At 41.1% G+C, this 20952-nt stretch overlaps 1 protein-coding gene across 17 annotated transcripts in view; it reads left to right on the top strand.

The window, feature by feature from the left end:
- Positions 1 to 20952, top strand: part of HIVEP2 (HIVEP zinc finger 2) — a 218819-nt gene that overhangs the window by 46936 nt on the left and 150931 nt on the right. For 14 of the 17 annotated variants that reach the window (XM_060419743.1, XM_042253541.2, XM_060419747.1 and 11 more), the window contains exon 2: positions 3420 to 3494. The exons of 2 other annotated variants lie outside the window; for them this stretch is intronic. The gene's annotated coding sequence lies outside the window, so the exon portion shown is untranslated. Of the gene's footprint in view, positions 1 to 3416; positions 3495 to 20952 lie in introns of all 17 variants that reach the window. One more of the 17 variants, XM_042253540.1, reaches the window with a different exon arrangement.

Here is a 20952-nt window from a genome sequence, read left to right as displayed (position 1 = left end):
GAGAAATCAACAGCTTTTCAGACAAGCAAAAGTTAAGAGAATTCAGTACCACCAAACCAGCTTTACACAAATGTTAAAGGGACTTATACAGTCAAGAAATACAAGAGAAGAAAAAGATCTACAAAGTCAAACCCCAAACAATTAAGAAAATGGCAATAGGAACAACAACAAAAAAATATTTTATAATAATGGGCAAACAAAATCATCAAAACAGTAATTAAGTCAGTTTTAATGTGTCATGGAGGAGAAGGAGTCATGCCAGTTCTGTGTTTATGACATATCAGCCTACTCTTATCCTGGGTCAGTAGATATGAAAACCACAGTTTGCCCATGGTTACTTAACTGATAAATAATGGGGCGGGATGTGAAATTGAACCAATTCAATTAGAAAGACTAAGAATGAAGTTTGAGGCAAGTTAGGATTGACAGATGAGAACAAATAAAAAATTATGCTTATAGAATATTGTAGGTTTGGTTTTACATTTTTAGTATCTTCAGTATTGGTAAAGATGTTCTTACTGTGGAACTTTCTTTTTCTTTTGTGGGGTAAGAAAGGGCAATTTATCCTCTCTAATCACATGATCAGTTTCTTTGGGTTGTCTTATTTTCATTCACAAAGAGGATAGGAACTAATACCAATAGTGAGTTACTATTTGGATCTAAGTACACTAAAGGGAACTTTGTCAGTTCCGATAGTGTTTGGAATGAAATATGACATGTATCTCAGATCCTGCACCTACTGTATTTTCTCATAGGTTTTATTTTTTCATTTTAAGTTTGCTGTCCCATTGCCATGCTGAACAATAGATTTCCAGAAATATACCTATCATTGAGGGAAAGTATATGTGACGCTGTGACCTTCGACTCCAGTATTATTTTCAAATGTTAATTACTAAGTTTTCCATGGCATTATTTTTAAGGAGAATCAAAGGGATATTCTGGCATAAAAAGGATTGATAAATCATATTTGGGAATGATTAGTATAACAGATGGAAAACAATAGTAGAACATGTGTCTTTGAACTCATCTCTCGAATTTCCTAATTCAGCATTTTGAGGTACTTGTCGAATACATCAGTTGAAATCCTAGCAGGACGAATTGATATTGTAAGTCTAAAAACTGCGAGAAGCTCACATTTTGTATTGATATAAGTGCTTATATTTATATCTAGTCTTCAGAGCTTGTACGTCTTGCTCCATTCTTGCTTCTCTCCTCATTCCCCAGCAGCCAGCCATCATCCTGTTTCCTTATTGTGTAACAGAATGACCAATCAGTGAACGAGATGCTCAGAGACTCATTTGAAGTAGCAAATTGTCACAGAGATATGCTTTAGTTTGGGCAATTTTTAAACTTTTTTGGTGGAATAATCAGCAAGAAAGCAAGAGAGTTTTCACTCCTCTCTTAGAATAGATGAAAGAGAGGATACTGTGAACTCTGAGAAGGTATTGTTCGTTGATAACACTATCTTGAAAAAGCAAGCCCCAAGTGTGCCCCCCATAGTTGAGCTCTCTTGTTTTATTCTTTTAATTGGTGTTGGATATCAGAATCAGTATGTGAGTAAATGGGAGTCACTTGAGTCATCTGCTTGAGTATGGAGACTCCATATAAGTGAAGTATCTCAGTCTTAGCACTCTATAAATGAAGCACTATTTTATTTCAGAATTTCTTGTATTTACTCTTGACAAGAATGCCCCTGAGCCTGTAAATTATTACTGTTGTTGGTACTGTCATAAATGAGAGACTGAACTTATTAAATAATATCGTTTAAATTATATATTCAATCAATAGTAAGGAACAATCTATTAAAAGTGTTTTCTGGCCTGAAAAAAATTATATTTTCACATCATTGTTTGAATCATTTTCAAAGGACAATTTGAAGCATTCATTCAGTGTACAGCACTTATAGTTCAGTGGCTCAAAGTCTTAAATCCTGTGCCTGGGTGGATGTTGTATTGTACAGTAGTAATTCTGTAAATTATTTACAATAAAGAGGAAAACACAAGAGAAAAGATCTATCTGTGGACTGCTCCCAGTTGTACAAAAAGGGAATACTGTTAAATTTCTAAAGTAGCTTCAGTAGTTCAGTTGTTGAGATATTCCATCCCCTCTCCCCCTCCCCAACATCCTGTTTCATCACAAATATTTATCATTTTATTCATCGGTTCTCCACCCACCTTGTGGGCTGTTGTGGTTGCTGTCACCCAGCCAAGAGGCTGGGGAATGCCTATCCACAAGCAACCTGGGGCGTCTGGCTAGGGTGCTTACTAGGCCCTGTGACTGGCTAACATTGAACTGTCAACAGTATTATGCCATTAAGATCAATGCAGAGTCAGCCTATTTAAATAATTACCAGGATCACCAATAACAGGCACGTTGTTGCTAGTCATGGTGAAAATATACATACTATTTGTGGCGAGGAAAAACCTGAGGTCTCCAGCCTTTGGAGATGTCATTCTGACGTGCTGTGGAAACAGTAGAATTAAAGAAAAGGGAAAATGACTATTTAAACAAAATGCCTACCTAAAAAAGGCTAGTCTGTTTGAGTGCTTGGTTAATGGTTTTAAAGACTTGTCTGGGTTTCCTGAAAACTTCATTTGGTATTAATTGGGTGCTCACTTTTAAAAGATTTAATATAATCTACAGAATACAAATGCAGTATGATATATAATAGCAGTGTAGCATACCATGGCATACTCCGCTTGTTTGTGAAGGGATGGATATTTTCGAACAGTATTGGGCCAGAAATTTTGTAGGCTGGAATGATGGGTTTGGAGAGGAAAACTGCAGGAGGTGCCCTCCTCATTGCATTGTATTATCAGGTGTGTCCTGTCAACTTAACTGGTCACCAGTGGTGCTAACCTTGATCACTTAATTAAGGGATAGTCTGCTAGGGTTTCGACTGTAAAGTTACAACTCTTCTTTTTCCATATTCTGTTTATTGGAAGTCAGCCCACATTAAAGGGAGAATAATTAAGCTTGGAGGGAGAGAGTACCTACATGATTTATTTATTTTTGGTATGGAGGCATGGGTATTTATTTTTTGGGTTATCATCCAATGCCAATCACTCTTTATTTTGTTGCTGGCAAGCTGATTTTAAACTTTTAAAACTGTCATGTTGAGGTTTAACAGAAAACAACAAAATTGTGTAAAGCAATTATCCTTCAATAAAAAAATAAAAAAAAATAAACTTTTAAAACTGAATTTTGCTTAGCCATCTGATATCCTGCATACGTAGCTTGGTGCCACATTCATCACCTGACATTTTGGCCTCTCCCACCTCCACGTATTTACATTCTTTCTTCAAACCAATAGATTTAGTTTTGCTGCTCTGGTTAGTACTTACGGTCATTTTCATAGTTAAGTCTTAATGTGTGCACTGTGGAAGGAGAAGTCATAACACGAAACTTCTTGTCAGCAGATTGGCGAACTTACCTGAGACACTGAGACTCAAGATCGTGAGGATGTGTGACTAGGACCGAAAGCAGATTTCCAGGTAGGAAATCAAAATGATTTTCTTGAACTCCATGGCACTTGATTTTGTAGAAGTCGAATCACCATTTCTTGTGAGATGCAAAACTCCAAAAGGAGGGGTGGCATGAATATTGAGGTTGCATTAGCAAATCATGTTGTGTTCCTCTTTTAGATTCTTTTATTTGGTTTTTACACAGTAAGGTAATAGCTGAGCTTTGAAATGAAACCCAAGGGGACCTTGCAGAAGGCTATCTGTATTTACAAAATTTTTATTCATATGATTTTGATTGTTGAGGCCTATTGAGAAGTACCCATTGGAGTAGAAATAATCAGATTTATCTTGTCAGAAAAAAACAGCTACTGGTTATAGGAGGTTTTATGTGTTTCACAGAATATTTACTAAATAAGTGTTGATTTCTAGTTTGCATTTCTGATCAACTCCCCTAAGATACAATAAGGTCATAAACTCTGCTGGAAGGGAGGAGGAAGCTCCCAGTCACAAATGTGCTCTACTTTCTGCGTGCTGAGCTGATAAAAGCAAGCATCAGTTTGCCAGCAGCTTCCAGTTTGCAGCAATCTTACAAAGAATAAGCTAAAAAAAAAAAAAAAATCAAGTTCATGAGAACAGGAGGAGAAGCAACTGAAAATCGGGATTACAACCAGAGTTAACATCATGTAGTGATTCTTACCTCTGCTGCTGGAAGTGTAAAAGCAGTGTGATTTCTCAGCTCCATGGCAACATGAAGAACCTGTTCTGTCGGAGGGTGTGTGTACACAAATGCATTCAAAGCATGGGCTTGGGAGTGAATTTGGGGGAGGAGGGGTGCGGGGCCCAACCCTCCAAGTCTTGCCCACACATTTTTATGTGTGTTTTATAATAAGGCCTTTGTGCAGGGAAGCCAGATAGAAGTTCATGTCCGCTGCCCTCTGGTCTTTTACAAGGTCTCACTGCCATCACCCACCTCCCTTCTCTCCTCAGAAAAGAAGCAAGAAAAGGCAATGAAGGAATGCTGCTGGAAGGGAAATGCCCCTCTCCCTTTCTCTTTTTGGAATGTCGACAGAGTTATTGCTTTTCTGTGTGTCTCTAGGGATCCTTGGCTGCTTCTGTCCACTGTCCTTTTCTAGGGAAAGCTTTTGAATTGCAGTCTTCACATGGGGGCTCGTGAAAGCTGTGATCAGCTTCCCCCTTTGTGGGGAGGGGTGCTTTCTGGTGCAGCTGGTGTCCTGTCTTCTGCATAAGGACCCAGGGGCAGCATGGAGTGATTGGTGAATGAAGTCTCCCTGCCCACAGTTACTGGCATCTGTCTCAATTCTGAAACTTCAAGTCCCTTTTCTCACTCATGCCTCACGGACACACTCATCTGCATCAGTTCCCTACCCTCCACCCCACAACGCCCCCCGCAACCGCCCCAGTCTCTTGGTTAGTTTCGTCACTTGAAGAGGTAACTTCACAACTGAACTATTTATCATATGTCCATGTCCCTGCCCTGTGTTTTGGAAATGATAGAACAGTCTGGAAAATGTTTATTTTTGCTTTGATTCAATTTAGCCAATCTGTGGGATAAGTCAAATGCTCTGTATAGCTGTGAGAATATTCTCTAATAAGCCTTAGACCATTTTTGTGCCACTTGAAATTTGAGGTCGAATTTGGATGGTTATCCGCACTAGGTTCAGAGATTAGGGAATCCAGCTAACATCCTCTTCAATACAGATCTTTACTCTTTTCCTTTCATTCCTGAACATCATCATGAGCCCAGCATCATGGATAGCTCCGTGGGGTTGGTTATTGTTTTTCAGTCACTCGGTCATGTCCGACTCTTTGCGATCCCATGGACTTCAGCACGCCAGGCTTCCCTATGCTTCACTGACTCCTGGAGTTTGCTCAAACTCATGTCCATTGAGTCGGTGATGCCATCCAACCATCTCATCCTCTGTCATCACCTTCTTCTCCTGTGGTGGAGGAATGAGGCCTGAGGATTTTATGTGCCTGAAGACTTGGCAGCAAAATGTTTTCAGCTTGGACTTGGGGCCACACTTATCACCTCTTCATACAAAGAAATAATCTATCTCCCCCATTGTTTCTGCCTAGAACATTCTTTTTGGCTTTACTCTTAAAAATAAATGATCTGCAGCTCCAAAGACATATACCCACATAACATCCGTTCAGTTTATTAATTAACATATGCAACTGCTTTTGACTTACTTTTATGTGCTGGCTTAAGCATGCAAAACAGAACAGGCATGTATCTGCCCCTGAGGAGCTAATGTTCTAGAAGGAAAGTGCAGACTGTAAAATATTCCAATAGGTGGTGAAATGGGCTATAAGAGAAAATGCACAAAACCTAGCTGTGACATAAAAAGGAATCAGTCAGCTCTTCAGGGGGCTTGACAGGGGAGTAAATGCCAGGGCTGCATCTTGTAAGCTGAATGGCAGTTTGCCTGGAAGACAGCACAAGGAAAGGCATTCCAGGAAGACAGCCCTGGCATGCGGAGACCCAAAGACATAAAACCAACAAGTAAATCTTCGTATGGCTGGACTACAGGGTTAGGAAGAGGATGAGTCACGAGGGAAAGAGCTGGAAATTTTGGCAGGGACCAGGTCAAGGATGGTATGCCATGTTGCCATGTTGGAGCTTTATCCTGTAGGCAAGGAGGAGAGACACACTCAGATTTGCATTTTTACCAGGAACCATCAGAGAATGAGAATGAATCACGAGAATGAATTAGAAGGACCCAAGCTTGGGTTGGAAGACATAGTTTGCAGACAGTTACAATAATCTTCAGGCTTCCCCGGTAGCTCAGGTGCTAAAGAATCCACTTGCAATGCAGGAGACCCCGGTTTGATTGATCCCTGGTTTGGGAAGACTCTGTGGAGGAGGGATAGGCTACCCACTCCAGTATTCTTGCCTGGAGAATCCTATGGATAGAGGAGACTGGCGGGCTACAGTCCATAGGGTCGCAAAGAGTCGGACACAACTAAAGCCATTGAGCATGCATGCACGCACAGTAATCTTCAGAAGAAACTGAAGGCTTGAACTCATGCTGGGATGTTAAGAACAGTGAGCACATGATGGACCCTCAAGCTTGGAAAACAGTGCTAGTCATTGAGCCAGCGTGAAGGATGAGGGGAAGGGAAGGCAGTTTTCAGGACTCTAGCTGGACTGCAAGGTAAATATTGATGGCATTGCCCAGGAAGAGAAGGACAGGAAGATGAACAGGCCTTTGAGAAAAGCAGTGACTATGGTCATGTGTGGTCTGTGGAAGGATAAATGGTTTGGGGATTAGAAAGAACCTGAATTTCAATTGTACGTCTCTGATTTATCACCTGTGTAGTTTTAGGTGGAGAAGGCAGTGGCACCCCACTCCAGTACTCTTGCCTGGAGAATCCTATGGACGGGGGAGCCTGGTGGGCTGCAGTCCATGGGGTCGCTAAGAGTCGGACATGACTGAGCGACTTCACTTACACTTTTCACTTTCATGCATTGGAGAAGGAAATGGCAACCCACTCCAGTGTTCTTGCCTGGAGAATCCCAGGGACAGCAGAGCCTGGTGGGCTGCCGTCTCTGGGATACTTAGTTTCCTGGTCTCTTAAATGGAGACAGTAGTTATTGACTTGAAACACTTTGGTGAGGGACAAAAGAGAGAATCTATGTAGAGCTCCTGACTCAAGCCCATTCTTAAAAAAAGGGCAAATTATTATCTCTACTTTGTTCTTTAGGCTGTACACAGGAGAAGTGAGATGATAGATAGAGGTGGAGACCCAGAGAGCATTTTTATATAGATGTGAACTTATTTGTGTGTGCTGTCAAGAAAGAGCCACTGGAGAGATAAAGGTGGGTGATGTAGAGGAAAGATGACCAATGATTGAGTAGAATCCTGAGCGGCCAGAGTGCTCCCAGCTCTAGAAAGGATTGAGTGGGGCAGAAGGAGTGGGGATAGGAAGGTCTACTACTAAGTTTATGGGAAAAACTGTACATGGATGAAATTTCTCCTTGAAAAACTCACCATTTTACTTAAAATGTATTATTTATTTTTATTTCTATACAATTTTAAAGGTTGTACTCCACTTACAGTTATTACCAAATATTTGCTATATTCCCCATGTTATACAGTCCACCCTTGTAGCCTAACTTATACTGAATAGTTCGTACTTTTCATTTTCTTTGGGGTTTTTATGAAGGAGAAGGCAAAGTCATTTGTCCGTAAAAACTGGATGATAGTGAAAAAAACTGGAAACATTTAGAGCTGCCTCTAGAGGAAGCATGAGCTGACCTGCGCGTTCAGAGGTGATTATGTTCACCTGACCTGTGGAAAGCTCAGCAGAAGTAGCTGTGTCTCAGCAATTGATGTTTCTCAGCCACTCCAAGGAGGGGCTACAGGACCCAAAGGGACCATGATCCAAAGGAGGGTTTGGGGTTGAGGGCGAGGTGACAGAGGATGCTGGCAAGGGCAAGGGCAAAGTGGTTCCCAGTGGGATCCAGCCAAGATAGTGAAAGGAGCCTGGAGGAGGAGAGGAAGGAGATGGGAGGAGAGAGGATGGAGAAGAAGAGGTCCTGAACTCCTGGAAGGGAGGGGCTGAGGAACTGAGGGTCTCTGTGAGGCTGGAAAACAATAGTGTGGGAATGTGACAGGTTAGGTGATGTGATGAGATTGACTAGAATACCTGTCCTATTGACCTCCTTGTAAGGTGTTGTGGAAAATGATCAAACACTTAATTAAGCAAAGTGCATTATTGTGTGTGAGATGCTCATTGAGCAGGGATTCCCCCTTTAAGGTGGGGGTGGCGTGCTCCTAGTCACACGCGTGCGTGTGTGTGCTCAGTTGTGTCTGACTCTGCAACTCCATTCCCTATATAGCCCACCAGGCTCCTTAGTCTGTGGGATTTCTCAGGCAAGAATACTGGAGTGGGTTGCCATTTCCTTCTTCAAGGGAACTTCCCAGCCCAGGGATTGAGCCCTCTTGCATCTCCTGCATTATTGGCAGGCAGATTCTTTACCACTGGCACCATTAGTCAATAAATATTTTATATTTTTCATTAAGTAACTTCATTAAGTTTCGTTTGAGTGTTTCCCCCCATATCAGTCATTGGTTCTTAATTGGTTCAATAAAAATGATTTTAGATAGTGAGGGTAAATATAGGGACTCAAGTGTCAGGTTTTACACTTAAGTAAAATGCTGAAAATAAAGACTTATTGCATCAGCAATCTCCATCAATAGAGGGTGGGCATGTCATCTTAAGCACTTACATTGGGAGTCTTCAGTTGATTCATTTGGAGTCCTCATTTGATTCAGCACTCATTTGTATTGTTGCCTTATAGCTACACATTGAAATAAATAATAGAGTGTGCTAAAATCTTTGATTTACGTTTAGTTCACTTCAGTCGCTCAGTCGTGTCTGACTCTTTGCAACGCTATGGGCTGCAGCATGCCAGGCTTCCCTGTCCATCATCAACTCCTGGAGTTTACTCAAGCTCATGTTCATTGAGTCAGTGATGCTATCCAACCATCACATCTTCTGTCGTCCCCTTCTCCTCCCACCTTCAGTCTTTCCCAGCATTAGGGTCTTTTCAAGTGAGTCAACTCTTCACATCAGGTGGCCGAAGGATTGGAGCTTCAGCTTCAGCATCAGTCCTTCCAATGAATATTCAGGACCAATTTCCTTTAGGATGGACTGGTTTCGATCTCCTTGCAGTCCAAGGGACTCTTAAGAGTCTTCTCCAACACCACAGATCAAAAGCATCAGTTTTTTAGTGTTCTGCTTTCTTTACAGTCCAACTCTCACATCCATACATGACCACTGGAAAAACAATAGCTTTGACTAGATGAACCTTTGTTGGCAAAGTAATGTCTCTGCTTTTTAATATGCTGTCTAGGTTGGTCATAGCTTTTCTTTCAAGGAGCAAGCATCTTTTAATTTCATGGCTGCAGTCACCATCTGCAGTGATTTTGGAGCCCCCCCCAAAATAGTGTCTGTCACTGTTTCCATTGTTTCCCCATCTATCTGCCAGGAAGTGATGGAACTCAATGCCATGCGTTTTCTGAATGTTGAGTTTTAAGTCAACTTTTTCACTCTCCTCTTTCACTTTCATCAAGAGGCTCTTTAGTTCTTCTTCACTTTCTGCCATAAGTGTGGTGTCATCTGCATATCAGGTTATTGATATTTCTCCCGGCAATGTTGATTCCAGCTTGTGCTTCATCCAGCCCAGCATTTCTCATAATGTACTCTGCATATAAATTAAATAAGCAGGGTGACAATATACAGCCTTGACATACACCTTTCCCAATTTAGAACCAGTTTGTTGTTCCATGTCCAGTTTTAACTTGTTTCTTGACCTGCATGTTGTATGATGCTCTTAGCTGAAGTTTCAGTGATGTTTACATTTTCCTAAAACTAGCAAAGAGATTTTGCTAAATGAAAAAGGCTTCAATAGGAGGACTATATCTAGGAATTGGCAGAGTGCAAATCCTATAATGTATTCCAGTATGTGTATGACTTACCAGGGCAGCTTGCTGAAAATGTAGACTTGGGGACCCACCTAAGAAGATAATGTTGTCGGTTGCCTGCACACTCAACTTTGAGAATCCTGTGGAAGAGTTTCTAGTTTTGGAAGATGGCTATAGTACTGGGCAGCACCCTAAGTCATGTGACAAGGAAAATAAACAAGACAGGGAAAGTAGAACAGAAAAAGATAAGGAGATGATAAGCTTGAGGGCAAGAAGAGAGATAAGAATTTAAGTCCTGAAGAAATCCCTCTACAAATTTCTATGTTTCAAAAGATAGGTTTCAAAGGGTGGTAGAATCACAATGATTTTAAGATTATAAGTGGAAAGCAATGTGAAGAATGCAAGATTATGTGGGAAAAAAAATGTCAAAAGATATTGTTCATGGAGAGCCAAACTGGTTACAAATTCAAACTTCAAGTATTAAAATGAAATGTAGCAATAAATTTTAGTTTTCCAACAACTTTTTAAATTGTAATATGGTGGGTGTATTACTTGGGGTAAATTTTGATCATAGAACAGGATTGCTATTATAAACAATTAAATTGGATTCTTTTATTTTTCTCCTGTGACGTGAAAGTCACTCAGTCGTGTTGCTCTTTGCAACCCCATAGACTATATGGTTCATGGAATTCTCCAGGGCAGAATACTGAAGTGGGTAGCCTTTCCCTTCACCAGGTAGCCCTCCCAATCCAGGGATCGAACTCAGGTCTCCCACATTGCAGGTGGATTCTTTACCAGCTGGGCCACAAGGGAAGCCCATTTTTCTCCTGATTATCAGTGAATCATCAAGGACAACCTTCAGTCTCCAAGATGATGAGCACTGCTGCCTGGGGTTGTTGTGAAGATTACATGAGATCTGAACTCTGGTTGCCAGAATTGCTGGGTTCAAGTTATTGCTCTGCAACTACCTATCTTTATGCCTTTGGGCAAGTTAATGTGGCTTAGTTTCTTTGACTGTAACATAGGATAATGACAGTGCGTACCTCTAGAAATGTTGCCAGGAATACATAAGTTAGTAAATGTAAAGCATTTAGGACTGTGCAATCCACGTGGTAGACATTAAACAAATGTTATTCTGAAACATAACATCTGTTGTCATTCTCTTGTTCAGAGCACCTATATTTTTTAAAATCATTATTCAAAATAGGGATATACATATGATTTTATAAAGTAATATTTGTCTTGAGCTTTAGTCAATGAAATTATTGAACACCTATCCCTAAGACACTTCAAGTTCTATTGCGACAAGTAAAACATGACCCTGTACCCCAGCCACTCCGGCCTTGGGAAGTTATCCTGTCGACTGGTTTTCTCTGCGCTATGTTGGAGAGCAGCATAGATGTTAATTGAAACTATGTTTTATAGCATAAGTAAAAGGCAGTGCATGAAGGACAGAAGGGAATACTAATAATAGATCATACCTTAGTGTATTTCTCAGCATAGCAGATCATCCTGGTATTCTTCCAGAGAAAGATAGAGTAAAATGGACAGAACAGAGATAGGTCATCAGAAAAACTGGATATTCAAGTGCTAAGTATGCTTTTTCCTGACTATGTGACTGTGAGCAGTTGACTTAACCTGTGTCTCTCTTTCTTCACCTAAGAAACCGGCACGTAGCCACCTTGCTGAGTATCTTGATTAATTGAGCCAATGCTTGTGAACTATGAGATGTTGGGCATTTGTATTTTTGCATGATTTATATTATATAGAGGTTGTGGATTTCTAAAGATCAATGGCTCAGAAACAACCACTTAGAATAATGTAGTTTTAATAGGATTACAGAGAACTTTATTATTCTCTGTAGAATTACCTGTTGATCAATAATAGGTGGGTGACTTGCTGCAGAAGTCAGATCCTGCTCCCCCCCAAAAAATAATCACAGCTGGAAGATGAAATGGGACAGAGAGGTTATGTGGCTGACCTAAGGGAATAGTTCACAAGCTGTGGAATAAAAACTGACTGAGAGGATCCTTCCCCTCCTCTTTCCACACTGCTCCCCAACTATTTCTCAGTTGGATGGAAGGAGTACAGGCTTTGAAGTCAGACCTGAGTTAAAATCCCTGCTGTGTCACTTACTAGTTATGACTCAGGCTGGTTACGAAACCTCTGAGCCTCACGTCCGTCATCGGCACAGGGGTTAGCATCACTTGCCTGGCAGAGTTGTGGGCAACAGAGATTACATCTGTAAGCTACCTGCCCGACAGCTAGCTGATACGTTATTTTTCTCATGATTATACATGGCCAGATTTCAAGGCAACTTGAATTACACCCTTGCTGAATAGGAATACTAATGCAACTAATAATAGCAACTGTTTAACTGAAGGGTTCCATGTGCCAGGCACAAGTCCAAGTACACTACGCCTATGAGTATCTTATTTAATCTCCAAACCAGCCTGATGATATGAGTATTACTGTTATTGCCACTGAAGCTTCATACGTGTAGCTAGCATGCCCAAGGTCACCCAGTGAGTTGGTGGGGGAGCAGGTTTCCAAATCTGTGCACTTGTGACTCTGGATCCCACTTTCCTCGTTACTGGATTATTCCTGTTCCTCCCTGGCCAGTTTAGGGATGTAGGACAGAGAATGAAGGGACTAGTTGTTTCAGGAGAATTGTTTTATGAGTTGGGTGAGTGTTTGCTTTCGCAGTCTTCATTCAAATAGACACTATTGGAAGAGACCAGCACTCACCTAACACGTAAATCACGTAACTTGTGAGAGTGTTCCAAAGTCTCGTACAGCACCGCTTTCCTTCTTTGTACTGTTTTATACTTGTCAGGATTGTCGTGAGCATTTAGGGGGATGATAACTGGAGAGCCCAGTCCTGGCAGACATCTCCAGCTCTAATCTCTGGGCCCCCCTCTCTTCTTAAGTAGCAGTCTGGCACTGAGGACAGATCCTTGGGGAATGCCTGCTTTCTTTTTCTACATTAAACCAGTGGAGTTCTCTGTTATTTAGCACTCCCATGATGTTATATCACAGGACATTACTACTGATCCCCTTGAAAGTGCAATAAAACATTTGCTCACATACCTTCTCGTTGAACATACTTCTGATCAACTACCTTAGCTGAAGACAGGCACATCTCATTGGTCTTTTCATTGATTTGCGTCCTGTGTCTGGATATGTGCATGCAGAGCGCAGTCCCTTTAAGAACCACTAGCCCTCAGCAAAAAATAACCTAGAGCAGCTCAGGTTACTTACTGCTGGGCTCCAGAGACTCTTCAGGGGGTCAGGTTGCTTTTTTCTCTGGCACCTGCCTCAGCAGGGATGTAGGAAGAAGTTGCTTTATTCCAGCAGAGAAGTTCTGGGTGGATCTGGGCACTGGAGTCCTTACCTCCAGCTTCTGGATGTGACCCTGCCTTCATGGTAGCAAGGTTTTGATTGGGCCATTTAAATGGCATTCAATTAAGTGACCCTGTCCCTGGACCTGGACGTAAGAGCCTGACTTTCCTATCAACTGTGGATTTTATATTGTTTCTTTGAAAAATGAAAATGACATCAAAAGCCATCAGATGGGAATGCATCTCCTGTCCGCAAATCCAAAGCGTGGCCGTGCATTGAAGGGAGGTCGTGGGAGGACACGCCCTTTTCTCCAGAAGCCCTGTCTGTCTCACCAGCCTTTCTTGAAAGGAATGTTTTTACTGGCTGTCCATAAGCTCAGGAAACGAAGACTGTACCAGGCCTAAGGCTCTGTAAAGATAAATGTACAAACAAATGGAATGAACTCCTCAATTGTGAAAAGCAGGGGGAGCTCCTTAGAGGCGGTACAGTATGGGATGAGGCAAAGAACCAGCCAGGACTTAGACCATCTGGGGCCTTGTCTCAGCCACGCCGCTGAATTCGCTGAGTTGCAGAATAATAAAATTTTGTCAGTTAAGTGGTATCTGTGAGTGACTCACAGTCTTTACTTTTCCTAGAAGGAAAGTGCGTCTCAGAGCATTTGGGTGATTTACCTAAAGTCACTCAGCTGCTTGGTAATAGATCTCAACCCGCAGCCCAAGTACATATATCATTGCTCTTCATCATGCTACACAGACATTGTAAAGAGTCAAGTTCTCTCCACATCCCCATTTCCTTATCTGGAAATGGGAATTCTCCTACCTAGCATGCCTTCTTTGTAGGGTATTATAAGGCTCTGCTAAATGATTGTGGATAGAAACACGGTTAAAGACTATTCAGTGATATGTTTATATTGATATCAATTAAAAGTAAATTATAGGGAATTTCTGGAGGTCCAGTGGTTAAAACTTCACCTTCCAATGCAGGGGGCACAGATTATCTTTCTGGTTAGGAGCTGAGATCCCACATGACTCGTGGTCAAAAAGCCAGAACGTGAAAAAATAACAGAAGCAATATTGTTAACAAATTTGATAAAGACTTTAATAATGGTCCACACAAAAAAATACTTTAAAAATAGTAAATTATATATTTATATGCACACACATATATGATGATGAGATGTATGTATGATGTGATACCTCATATTTTGTTAAAATTCGTCATGTGGGAGATATTAACAAAAATCTGGATTCTTCTTTGGAAATTTGAAGCACCATGAAGTTCCAGACATATGGTGAAAGTTCTATACTTCGAGTTATTAACCTGACAGTTTTACCTACTAGCATTACCATTACTTTAACTTTCTGAGAAATGGGAATAATAAAATTCTCTGGCTATCTTCAGTTCAGTTCAGTGGCTCAATCTTGTCCAACTATTTGTAACCCCATGGACTGCAGTGCGCCAGGCCTCCCTGTCCATCACCAACTCCTGGAGTTTACTTAGACTCATGTTCATTGAGTTGGCGATGCCATCTAACCATCACTTCCTCTGTTGTCCCCTTCTCCTCCTGCCTTCAATCTTTCCCAGCATCAGGGTCTTTTCAAATGAGTCAACTCTTCGCATGAGGTGGACGAAGGATTGGAGCTTCAGCTTCTGAATCAGTCCTTCCAATGAATATTCAGGACTGATTTCCTTTAGGATGGACTGGTTGGATCTCCTTGCAGTCCAAGGGACTCTCAAGAGTCTTCTCCACCACCACAATTCAAAAGCATCAATTCTTCGGCACTCAGCTTTCTTTGTAGTCCAACTCTCACATCCATACATGACCACTGGAAAAACCATAGCCTTGACTAGACGGACCTTTGTTGGTAAAGTAATGTCTCTGCTTTTGAATATGCTATCTAGGTTGGTCATAACTTTTCTTCCAAGGAGCAAGCATCTTTTAATTTCATGGCTGCAGTCACCATCTGCAGTGATTTTGGAGCCCCCCAAAATAAAGCCTGACACTGTTTCCACTGTTTCTCCATCTATTTCCCATGAAGTGATGGGATGAGATGCTATGATCTTCGTTTTCTGAATGTTGAGTTTTAAGTCAACTTTTTCACTCTCCTCTTTCACTTTCTTCAAGAGGCTCTTTAGTTCTTCTTTGCTTTCTGGCTATCTTAAGTTGTCTTAAAGATAACTTTATGAATATATGTGAAAGTACTTGTTGAACTGTAAAGCACAGAAACGAATGATTATTGCCAAATATTGCTGAGGCCCACAAAGCCTGTCCAGAGAGCACATGAGGTATGATCAAGGAGATAAGTCATATATTCAAAAGCAGATTTCAGCATTATCTGAACTTGGTGTCAGATAAAAACTTTATAGATAATGATTGCAATGAATTAATAAGTATTATTGTACCTTCCAAATGGAAGTGTAGTCATCCATTAATCATTACTCTTTTCCCATAGATATTTGCCCAGTTTGTCAAGACATCCATAGTGTTTCATATTTATAGGATATTAACTATTGTAATAATATAGAAGGTAGAGATTTAAATGTTTTTTATACAACTTTCTCAGTTACACTGTTTGCTTTAATATTTATGTCTGATTTATCTCATTTGATTATTAAAGAATATTTGTGGGTTGTAATTAATATTATCATTATCTGATGAATGAGAGGCCAAAAGATTTTCCCAAGACCTCATGGAATGTGAATGGAAGATCTGGGATTTGAAGCAATGTCTTCTGATCCCAAATTCTATGTACTCATAACTTGTCTCCTTGTGTTGTGTTGGGGGTTCTATTTTGTAGACTGTATTCTTCATTGGTTTCTTTCACTGATACAGTCATTCATTCAGCATGAATATTCTATGTGGAACTCTTGTCATATTATCTCCTACTCCAGGACTAAATTTCTTTGGGGAAACAGTTTGTTATATATCTGATTCCTTTAACTGAAGGAGAAGTAGTGACATAGATGCTTGAACCTTGCATAAATACTGATTTGAATAGGGAAGGGAGGATACAGGTCCTTAAATGGGGAAACCCTGATGTCAAAGTCAAAATAAATCTTTGCTTTCCAGTGAGGGAACATTTCATGCAAAGATGGGCTCGATAAAGGACAGAAATGGTATGGACCTAACAGAAGCAGAAGATATTAAGAAGAAGTGGCAAGAATACACAGAAGAACTGTACAAAAAAGATCTTCATGACCCAGATAATCACGATGGAGTGATCACTCATCTAGAGCCAGACATCCTGGAATGTGAAGTCAAGTGGGCCTTAGAAAGCATCACTACGAACAAAGCTAGTGGAGGTGATGGAATTCCAGTTGAGCTCTTTCAAATCCTGAAAGATGATGCTGTGAAAGTGCTGCACTCAATAAGTCAGCACATTTGGAAAACTCAGCAGTGGCCACAGGACTGGAAAAGGTCAGTTTTCTTTCCAGTCCCAAAGAAGGGCAATGCCAAAGAATGCTCAAACTACCGCACAATTGCATTCATCTCACACACTAGTAAAGTAATGCTCAAAATTCTCCAAGCCAGGCTTCAGCAATACATGAACCGTGAACTTCCTGATGTTCAAGCTGGTTTTATAAAAGGCAGAGGAACCAGAGATCAAATTGCCAACATCCGCTGGATCATGGAAAAAGCAAGAGAGTTCCAGAAAAACATCTATTTCTGCTTTATTGACTATGCCAAAGCCTTTGACTATGTGGATCCCAATAAACTGTGGAAAATTCTGAAAGAGATGGGAATATCAGACCACCTGACCTGCCTCTTGAGAAATCTATATGCAGGTCAGGAAGCAACAGTTAGAACTGGACATGGAACAACAGACTGGTTCCAAATAGGAAAAGGAGTATGTCAAGGCTGTATATTGTCACCCTGCTTATTTAACTTCTATGCAGAGTACATCATGAGAAATGTTGGAGTGGAAGAAACACAAGCTGAAATCAGGATTGCTGGGAGAAGTATCAATCACCTCAGATATGCAGATGACACCACCCTTATGGCAGAAAGTGAAGAGACTAAAAAGCCTCTCGATGAAAGTGAAAGAGGAGAGTGAAAAAGTTGGTTTAAAGCTCAACATTCAGAAAACGAAGATCATGGCATCTGGTCCCGTCACTTCATGGGAAATAGATGGGGAAACAGTGGAAACAGTGTCAGACTTTATTTTTGGGGCTCCAAAATCACTGCAGATGGTGATTGAAGCCATGAAATTAAAAGACGCTTACTCCTTGGAAGAAAAGTTATGACCAACCTAGATAGCATATTCAAAAGCGGAGACATTACTTTGCCAACTAAGGTCCATGTAGTCAAGGCTATGGTTTTTCCAGTGGTCATGTATGGATATGAGAGTTGGACTGTGAAGAAGGCTGAGCGCCAAAGAATTGATGCTTTTGAACTGTGGTGTTGGAGAAGACTCTTGAGAGTCCCTTGGACTGCAAGGAGATCCAACCAATCCATTCTGAAGGAGATCAGCCCTGGGATTTCTTTGGAAGGAATGATGCTAAAGCTGAAACTCCAGTACTTTCGCCACCTCATGCGAAGAGTTGACTCATTGGAAAAGACTCTGATGCTGGGAGGGATTGGGGGCAGGAGGAGAAGGCGATGACCGAGGATGAGATGGCTGGATGGCATCACTGACTCGATGGACATGAGTCTGAGTGAACTCCGGGAGATGGTGATGGACAGGGAGGCCTGGCGTGCTGCGATTCATGGGGTCGCAAAGAGTCGGACACGACTGAGCTACTGAACTGAACTGAACTGAAAGTAGTCCTGTAGTATCATAGGGGCTTCCCTGGTGGCTCAGTTGGTAAAGCGTCCTTCTGCAATGTAGGAGACCCTGGTTCGATCTCTGAGATGGTAAGATCCCCTGGAGAAGGAAATGGCAACCCATTCCAGTATTCTTGCCTGGAGAATTCCATGGACAGAGGAGCCTGGTGAGCTACAGTCCATGGGGTTGCAAATGTCGGACATGACCACTAATCTCACAGGGCTATTTACTTTCAATTAAAATTAATTAAAATTTAAAAATCAGTTCTTCAGTCACACTAACCAAATTCCAAGTACCAATAGCCACCTAAGAGTGGTGGCCACTATATTGGACAGTATAGATATATAGATATGTATTTGTCACTGGTAGAGATAATTTTGGTGTCTGATATGTGTGTGTATAATTTCACATTGGAAATGAAATTGTTCTGGTGTACATTTCTACCTGAGACATAATAATAGCTACCATGTACTGAACGCCTTCTCAATAAGCAGTAGGCACATAATCTGTGTTACTTTATTTTATCCCCGTACCATGTTTTATACTGGGAGTCGAAGGTTCAAGAGGTTATGTAATTGCCTAAGATGTGATGGGGCTATGGATTGACACCAGTTTTCTTTGATTTCAAAGAGAACACTCTTTTGCTCTAGTATGCTATCTTTCTACGTAGCCTAGTTGGATTACATCAGGAGTTAACATTCTCAATGCACTGTCTTATCATTCAGTCCACTTCAGTTCAGCAAGCGTGCCAGGCAGTCACTCTGTTGGGAGCAGGAGGTACAGCAATTAGTGCAGCCCTGTCTCTGATCGTAGGGAGTTCAAGTCAAACAGAGAGTTCAGGTCATAAAGAATAATTATGACAGTGAAGGATGATGTGTGGCCCAAGACCACCACGTGATGCACCCAGGAGCCATTGAAGGGTTCTAGCCAATGAGTGCCATGAAAGTGAAAGCGAAGTCGCTCAGTTGTGTCCGACTCTTTGCGACCCCATGGACTGTAGCCTACCAGCTCCTCCGTCCATGGGATTTTCCAGGCAAAGGTACTGGAGTAGGTTGCCATTTCCTTCTCCAGAGGGTGCCATAGTCAGATTTATATTTCGTAAACTCCACTGTAATCATGTAGAGCCTTGTTTTGAGAGGAAAGGGAGAACCTATGATAGTTCTTATGTTATTTATTTGTAATCTTGTAAGATTTACCTAAATGAAGGAATGTTGATGGCTAGAACTAAGATCATAGCGGTGGCGTTAGAAGATGGATGAGAGAGAACCAACTTGGTAAAACTGTCAGCTTTCAGTGATTAAAGCTGAGGGTAAGGAGCAATTAAAGATGATTCTCGTATTTGGGTGCTTGGTGAATGGCCTCTTTAAAGTAAAGGAGATTTGCTATGTGGAAAAAGTTGTGCATGAGTGTGTGTTGTGTGTTGTGTTTATTGTGTATGTGGTGTGTGTTTTGTGTGTTTGTGTGTGTGAGCATTCATCCTTAAGTAGATGAACTGCAGGATGGGAAGGGGTGAAGATAATGACTTAATAGACCACAAGCTCATAAAATATCCAGAAAGCAGTTTATTTGGCAAGTGGAAAAGTGTTAGTTGTGTCCTACTCTTTGTGACCCCATGGACTATAGCTCACCAGGCTCCTCTGTGCATGGAATTCTCTAGGCAAGAATACTGGAATGGAATACTGGAATGGGTTGCCATTCCCTTCTCCAGGCTGCTGTAAAACAATGACATCTTTTAAGAATGTAATTTAAAAAATGAAAAATCAAACAGAATCCTGCCATAATACTAAGACTAAGACCCTGATGCTGGGAGGTACTGGGGGCAGGAGGAGAAGGGGACTACAGAGGATGAGATGGCTTGATGGCATCACCGACTCGATGGACATGAGTTTGGGTAAACTCCAGGAGTTGGTGATGGACAGGGAGGCCTGGCATGCTGCGATTCATGGGGTCACAAAGAGTCAGACACGACTGAGTGACTGAACTGAACTGAACTGAACTGAAAAGGGAAAACTTAACCTTATGGTCTAAATATGATACATCTGTCCTAGGCTGGGCACAGAATAGTGAACTAGGGATGTATTTTCCCATTTTTCTAAATAGTCACAACATGTAAAAGTACTTATCATGAGATTACAATAGTAACGTAGACAGTGGATTTAAGTATGGCTTCTAGGGAGCCTCCTGTTGAAAAGGCAGGTCTTTGCCACATTTTCTTTGGTGTAGGCCCCCCTTCTTTTATATGATTAAATAATCTGTTTTTAATTTAGTGACCAGGTGATCATGGTATTTGACATTTCTAAAAGATAAAGATTAGCAAGTGTTCTGTAACATGGTTTTAGCAGTCCTTAATTTTGAGCTGTGGTGTGTTTAATTGTGTTGTAGCAGAAAATAACCTCATAGGTTTAAATAATTATAATGATAGCATAGGTTCCAATCTAGAGTAAGCATAGATTCCAAGCTAGAGTAAGGAAGTTCCATTTTCTTAAAAAAAAAAAAAAAAATCAGTTGTTTTGCTGATAGTACATTTAACAGGTGTGGAATTACCAAAACCAGGAGTGCTGATGGAAATAATTTCTTCTGAAACTCAACCTGTAGTCTCTGGATTGATAGCCATGTCTGTGCAATTTGAAACAGTGTCTGCTTTGGAGATTAGCGTTGTTTTATAATTATCTGAGGATCCTTGATTCAGACCTGACTAGCATAGACCACCATGACAGAAGGCTGTCAAATGTACGATGCTGGCTGAAACCTGATGACTTCTGGGTGCCTGGTTTTGTTTTGAGCTACTTAAAAGCAGGAGCTTCTGTAAAATTCGTGAAACATCTTTGGTTTCCAGTCAGTTAACTTTAAGTATTTCTTTTTTCTTGGACAAATGCAGACGTATCTCATTATCTTGTGTTTTAGACTTTTCCCCCCATTTTCTTAATG

This window comes from Ovis aries, chromosome 8 (genome assembly GCF_016772045.2).
Source record: "Ovis aries strain OAR_USU_Benz2616 breed Rambouillet chromosome 8, ARS-UI_Ramb_v3.0, whole genome shotgun sequence".
In the NCBI taxonomy this organism is placed as follows: Eukaryota; Metazoa; Chordata; class Mammalia; order Artiodactyla; family Bovidae; genus Ovis; species Ovis aries.
The sequence above is the reverse complement of the archived record's forward strand: the minus strand, read 5'-3'. Positions and strand labels throughout refer to the sequence as shown.